Source organism: Corvus moneduloides, chromosome 7 (genome assembly GCF_009650955.1).
Source record: "Corvus moneduloides isolate bCorMon1 chromosome 7, bCorMon1.pri, whole genome shotgun sequence".
NCBI classification, from domain to species: Eukaryota; Metazoa; Chordata; class Aves; order Passeriformes; family Corvidae; genus Corvus; species Corvus moneduloides.
The window spans coordinates 37,068,691-37,074,690 of record NC_045482.1 but is presented as its reverse complement, the minus strand read 5'-3'; the positions used below and the strand labels follow the sequence as shown (position 1 = coordinate 37,074,690).

At 41.1% G+C, this 6,000-nt stretch overlaps 1 long non-coding RNA gene across 1 annotated transcript in view; it reads left to right on the top strand.

Annotated features, from left to right (window-relative positions):
- The first annotated feature begins 1,008 nt into the window (after nt 1-1,008).
- The window catches only part of LOC116446838, a 28,381-nt gene continuing 23,389 nt past the window's right edge, over nt 1,009-6,000 (top strand). The window contains exons 1-2 of the long non-coding RNA XR_004241402.1: nt 1,009-1,143; nt 5,610-5,716. This is a non-coding gene — a long non-coding RNA (uncharacterized LOC116446838). The remainder of the gene's footprint in view (nt 1,144-5,609; nt 5,717-6,000) is intronic.

Below are 6,000 nucleotides of genomic sequence, written 5' to 3'. Positions count from 1 at the left end.
ACTGTAGGCCAATGGAATTATTAAGGTGATGGGAAAGACCTCCAAGATCACATTCCCTGCTTGTATTGGAGTTAAAATACTCATCCATTTAGTGTAGAAGCAGATTTGGGTACTAAAAGACAAATCAAAATCCCCACACCAAGAAGAAAAATAGGAGTTAGATGTGTAACTATGGTTCTGATTTCCAGAATTAGAGGCCTAATTTATATTCTAATAATATTGGAATTATCTTCATTATTCATTCATCATATTAGTACTTACATTCATCATCATCTTTGGAGAGTTTTTACATATCTTTTCCCTCTGCAACTGACTTGAGACCCCATTTTTTCCCTGAAGGAAAAGGGTTTAGGGTTTGATGTATCGAGTGTAAAATCCTGCTATAGTTTAGAGAATAATATCCAGAAAAATTTGTGAAGTCCCCACAGGAGAGTTCTGTTTATAAGAGCTGTTAGTTGTGAATTTACATTTTAATCCTTTGCCAAGGGTGTTTTGCTCTAGATTAAAGGATGTTTGATAAATAATTAAGGACTAAACTTTGAGAGGTTGGCACCTAATTTGTGTGGGGCAAGAGAGGCCCATCAGGCATCTTCACATGGTGATGCAGGGGTGTGTGTGTACCTGTGCATGGTCATTGCTACACCTCCAATCCCCAAATTCTAATTGATATCCATGCTGGAGGATGGAAAAGGTGAGAGAGAGGAAAAGGGGCTCTGAGCTCAATGCCAGCTCTCCCAAAGACGTCTCTTTCTGCCTCTCACCTGAGTTCATCTGCTTTTCTTTGATTTGGTCTGACAGTGGGAACGGGAAACTTTCTGCTTTTCTGTTTGCAGTAATGGAGCTCTCCTGACATGGATAATTAGTGACTTTTTATTTTTTTGGAAATTGCTGGGGTGCCTCACTCGGCACAGCTGCATCACCCGTGGGTAATCTGGGAAGGGAATCAACTCAATCTCATATTTCTTTCCTTCATTTATTTATTTTTCTGTAATTCCAGCTTGCTCAGGAAGTGTGTGTCAAGCAGGAGTCAGAACATGAGGGCAATCGTGATGGGATTGGGATCTGCCATTGCCTCAAAGCCCAAGTGGCTCTTATTCCTTTGAACATCCTGAGAATTATCACGGGATACAGTTTTTTGTAAGTGTTGTTTGTCACTGAAAAACTCCAAAAAAACCCCCCCTATTTTGAAAGGTTCTTGTGTCAGACAGATTCTGGCCTCTGAAGTTTTTTCAAAAGTGGGCAGATCGAAAATCTACATTTAAATTTCATATATTGTATATTCATAACCCAATCGTTCCTTCAGCGCTGGGTAAATGCAACATTTCAGTGCTCCACCATTTTTAAACTTCATTGCTGCAGATAATCACCCCAAAACATAATAACAACATCATCCAAGTACAAGAAAATATGTTTGAAATGTCCTTTTTTTTTATTGTGCCATAAGATAGCGCTTCCAAAATCCCAAACTGAATTGCTTTTCAGCAGATAAGCATCAAAAACTACATTTCCTGCTTTCGGGGAAGGTGCAATAAGGTGCTCTATCAGTGTAATAGTTCCCAATGATATGCTCTAGTAGTATTTTGATGAATTACATGATTACAGCTAAAATGAACACTTTCATCATGCCTGAATTAATAATGGTGGTATGATTTGGCAAGTACTCCTGCGGTGTTCTTTAACTCACCACTTCAGAAGACAAGAGTTTGCGAGCCCATCCTTTGTCTCGGGGAAACGCAGGGATCCTTCACTGCTAAAAACACAGGGAGCAGGAGAAATGTGACAGCTTTAAAAGGGAAGAGGAAACTGATGCTCGCTTACCTTGCCAAGCTCATCGTGACTCAATTGCTTTATTTTTCACTGCCTTATTCCGGTGTCTGAGGCACCTTTGACTGTGTCAAAACAGGAAAAAAATCAGTATTTTTTTGTGTGTGAGAACAGGTTTGTGAATTTTATTTGCAAATGTTTGTTGTAGGAAGGTGGGGGTTGGACTCTTTTCCCAGGCAGCCAGCGACAGGAAAAGAGGAATTGTCCCCTCAAGCTGCATAAGGGGGGGTTCAGGTTGGACACCAGGAGGAATTTCTCCAAGGAAAGGGTGCTCAGGCTTTGGAAGGAGCTGCCCAGGGAGGTTTGGAGTCCCGAGCCCTGGAGGTGTCCAAGGAATTCCTGGATGCGGCAGTCAGAGCTCTGGGCTGGGGACAAGGTAGGGAATGCTCACAGCTTGGACTCCATGGTCCTGGAGGGCTTTTCCAACCCAAATGATTCCACGATTCTATAAAATGCTTTGTTTCCAAATGACTTTAAAGCCTCATAAAAACATCATTTTCTCTTAAATCACTGGGTTTACTGTAGAACCTGGATGATCAGGATGTTCCTTTCTGTGGGTTCCATGTCAGACAACATTTGATTGAACCCTCACCAGGCCTTGAGTGAAGCCATGGATTGGTGAGACCATTCCAGGGCTCCTTGGGGGATCCAGCCATGTCCATGAAAACTTCCCACACCGAGGATTCCGTAATTTTGTGCAGATGTGCACAGCATTGAGAAAAACCTGTACTGCTGAAGCTGTTACAGCATCATTTGTCTGACAATAAATGAAGGCTCTCAGTCTTTACAGCTGTCATCTAATCCCTTTAATGAGCATTAATTTTACTGGAAATAATAAGAATAATAACCAGCCTGCTGCAGATAAGGAATGTAAACTTTTGCAGGCTATTGTGAGAAACGGCGAGGCACAGCACCAACATCTGGGCAGGTGTGTCTGTAGTCGTGACGCACCTGATGCTTATTCTGTGCTCACCAGCCTTTGCTGGCACCTGTGATGTTACAGCCTCGTGCTGGGGCACTGAACTGGAGGACAGGACTGGCTGGGGCAAGAGCTTCCTTTCTCTTTTCCTGAGTGCTTTCTGTCCGTGGAATTTTTGCTCTTGGTTAATTATGATTCTCTAGGCTTGTACCAAATAGTAATTTTATGCCGTGAAATAGCTCAGGAGTGCTTGATGCAGGAAGCCAAGGGAAAACGTAAGCACGGTGTTTGTGAACCCAAGCTATAGGAAAAGTAATATTTGGAGCAAATGATATTATCAGACCATCTTGTGGGGAGACTTAAGACATCATGGAATGGTTTGGGTTGGAAGGGACCTTCAAACTCATCCAGTCCCACCCCGTGTCATGGGCTGGGACACCTGCCACTATCCCAGGGTGCTCCAAGCCCCATCCAACCTGGCCTTGGACACTGCCAGGGATCCAGGGGCAGCCACAGCTTCTCTGGGCACCCTGTGCCAGGGCCTCCCTACCCTCACAGGGAAGGATTTCTTCCCAGTATCCAAGTAGGTCACCTCAAATGAGAGCAGAGGAAGGGGAACTCAAGAGAACTTTTTCTGTCTCTCCACTAGAGCTGTTAAAAATCTCAGTACCAGGGGCTTCTGCCCCTTCTCCTGGGGTAGGTAGGTAGGTAAAATATCGTGCAAACTGTACAGTCACATTTGCGTCCACACAAAAGAAGTGACTTAACTGCTTTTTTTAAAGGTTTTGGTGCACAATATATTATTTTTTTGGCACTCAAACAGTGTAAAATCTGTTAATAGCCTGTGTGTAGAGACAGAGCCCCTGTTTAGCTCCTGTTATAAGGAAAGAAATTGTAATTCTTAATTGAATTCTCCTATGGAACTACCAGCAATATAAATTACAATGTCACTGGAATAAGAGGGGGGAAAGCCCTTTTTACAAGCCTCAAGATGATAATTTATAAATAAAGTAAAACCAAGAAGCCTTAACGAAAAGTCCCTACGGACTCTGACATTAATAGCCTTTACTTTTAATCTGATACAATAAATCTTGCAGCCATGTATCCAGAACAGAAATAACAGAAACCAGGCCAAGCTGGAGGAGATGTGGGGGAGTTGAAGAGAAACATTCTCTTTCTTTAATTAAAAATACATGGTGATTTTCTGGTATTCCAGAGTCAAAAAGTCATTGCTGCCAATCACTTTGCTCCAAAGAGAGGATTTTTGGTTGGATTCTCTGCCTAAAATCTTCCAGATCCACATGTGCTTTGCAATTTTCAATATTCATTTTGGGAGATTGTGTTCTGGCCCCACTGCCATCATTGCATGAGAATCTCAGATTTTCAGCTGCCTTGTGAGGTGCTGTGGTTTAAAAGGAAATCTGAACTTTCAATATTAATTATCTTAATAATATTATGAATTTTTGAGAGGTTTTTTTTTTTTTACTGGAGCAAGGATATTTCAGAAATTTGTCTAGAGAGAGGATGCAGTAAATGGTAACCAAGAGGAGAGAGCAAAGTGTGGTGCCCTGTGACATCTCTCCCAAAGAAGGGATTCCATATGTCACACACCAGTGATGGGAACCAGGGATTTTCATGGCCTCTGAGTATTGCCAGCACTCTACATTCAAAGATATTTATTTAGAAATGAAAAGAATAATGGAAAAAATTATAAAATTGTGACAAAAATCAGCACATATTTGCCTCTTTGTCTACTTTGAGGATGTCACTGAGAGTATTGAGATCGGGACTGATTTGCTCCATAGAGATCACATTTATTTTTTCAGAGACCAGTAGCATTTTGTCCAATCTGGGTTTTTTCAAGTCTTAACTTTATTAAAGAGAAGTTCTACCTTCTTTTTTTTCTTCTTGATTTTAAATGGTATGAATCAGCACAGAATATGCACAGATCTCCAGTGTAAATGGCATGAAAAAGCACAGAGTACGTACAGATTTCCAGTGTTTCCAGTCATGCCAAGGCTTTTTTGTGGATAATTTTTAATAACAGTAACAGAAAAGTGGCAGTCTCAAGTCTGCTCCTAAACCAGAGCAAACTGAGAAACCCACAAAATAAGCAGCTGCCATGACTTGTGCTTTCTGGAATGTAAAAACATTGGACAAAAACCATATTAACTGAAGAAAAAGTATTTTAAAAAGTTAGAAATTCCCTGTTTTCCCAGCACTGCCAGGAGCAAGCATCACCCCACTGTCATGCACTGGGCTGTAATTGCCCATGGAGCTCAGAAATCATCCCAGTCCTTAAATCACGGCTGTGAGCAAGACCCATCAGCCTGCAGTGTTCCTAAACACTCTCATTTTTAGGCCAGGCAGATGCAGCTCATCCCAAATATTTCTCTGGACAACTCATGGCCACCTTGTTTGAAATCTGGACGTTTCCCGTGTGCTGCATCTGATGGTGATTTTTTTGTTTTAAAAAGCAATACAGGCAATAATCTGAAGCTCACTTATGAGGCCTGCATAAAATGCTGTCTAACAACCAAGTACAGTAAATTAAACATGATCCTCATTACATAAATACAATTATATTTATCAGCCTTTTATAACCACACAAAGCATTTACCAGTAAGAGTTATTTTGGAGTAGATAATTCTCAATTAACTTTTACTACTTTATTTTTGCTAATTTAGTTAGAGTTAATTTTTCAAATAAAATAATAAAAAAAAAAGCTGTATCAAATGGCATCTCTAACTATTACACTGGAGATGAGATATAATTAAAATGTTATGTATATGGAATTGCAGCTGATGGGAACCTCAGCTTAAACTCTTATTTTTGTCTTTATTTGATTGTTGCCTGCTCTGCACAGAGAACATGATTGAATTGCAAGATGGCCGTGTGCCCGCAGTGCCAGGATTTGGAGAGGGAAAGGAAGAGCTTGGACAGAAAATGACCTGGAAAATCAAACAGGTCGAGGTATGACCTTAAATGTGCTGAGAAATCCTGTGAAAGCCCTTCTCTGATATTGCCATTTTTTTTCTGCAGTGCTGGTCGTGTCTGTGGGGTTGGGAATCTTGGAATTTCATGGTGGGAATGGCAGTGGTGAAGGTGCCTTTCTTCTCTGTGGGATTGATGGAGCTCATGCATGAATTATTCACCTGTTAATGAATTTATTCACCTGTTAATCACCCTTGTGATTCCACTGCCCGGTTTGTCCCCAAACTGAGCATCACCCAAAGCTTTGGATGTTGGCTCTATAC